Source organism: Halyomorpha halys, unplaced genomic scaffold (genome assembly GCF_000696795.3).
Source record: "Halyomorpha halys isolate HHAL.00 unplaced genomic scaffold, Hhal_1.1 Scaffold1088.1, whole genome shotgun sequence".
In the NCBI taxonomy this organism is placed as follows: Eukaryota; Metazoa; Arthropoda; class Insecta; order Hemiptera; family Pentatomidae; genus Halyomorpha; species Halyomorpha halys.
The window spans coordinates 404,889-405,868 of record NW_027107060.1 but is presented as its reverse complement, the minus strand read 5'-3'; positions in this window follow the sequence as shown (position 1 = coordinate 405,868).

Below are 980 nucleotides of genomic sequence, written 5' to 3'. Positions count from 1 at the left end.
ATTTTCTGAATGCAATGTAAACCAAAATTTTGCTGTAAAAGTCATCAGCTAATTGATGTTTACCCTGAATTCGTTTATTTACGTTTATCCATTAAATTATTAATTGGGAAAAAAATTTCTTTTTTTTTTAATTCTAGTTATTGCTATTATATGTAAAATAAAGATTTTTTTTTAAACGTTTACATATAATAGCTTCCAAACCGAAACATATATATTTATTAAAATATCATTTACTATTCATAATTTTTTGATTTTATGAAATTTCATTTGTATAATATCTGACTTTAATAAATAAAAAACAACAAATTTGCACTCAGTATTTATGTTAGGGAAATTCCTATTTAATTAAGACACAGTTGTTTCATTCACTTTATTAAGTAAGCACTCAAATGTTTTTTAACATCATATTTTAAAATATTATCAACGTAAACGCATTCGGTATCTGCTAGAAATGTTTTAAGTTATCGGTAATTAAGAACACGGGATCTCGTTAAAAAAAAATGAAATGAAACGAATAGAAAATCAATCATTATTCTGGAACAGTTGGTCCCCTAAGAATAACAATTATGAACAGAATTATGAAGCTTTTGTCTGGCTACATTAAAATACACTACAAGTTCACGGAAGTTTGATAGTCTCCCTTAATAAAGGCTTACTTTTTAAAAAGTAAATCTGATGTAGTTTAAAAATGTAGTGATGCAGGTATGTAGAGAAACTACCCATTGGTAGATCTCTAATATTAGCACTCTATTACATGGGACAACTCCCGTACAAGCAGAGTTAGCCTGTAAAATACCACAAAAGAGGTGAAGTACTTAGGAATAATTCTAGATCAGAAACTCAAGTGGAATTCCCATATAAACTTTTAAAATTAAAAAAAAAAATAGTTAAAGCTAGAGCTTCCCTATGGACTTGTAAAAGTTTATTTGGAAAAAAATGGGGAATTAAACCCAAAATGGCAGAATGGTTATACACAAGGG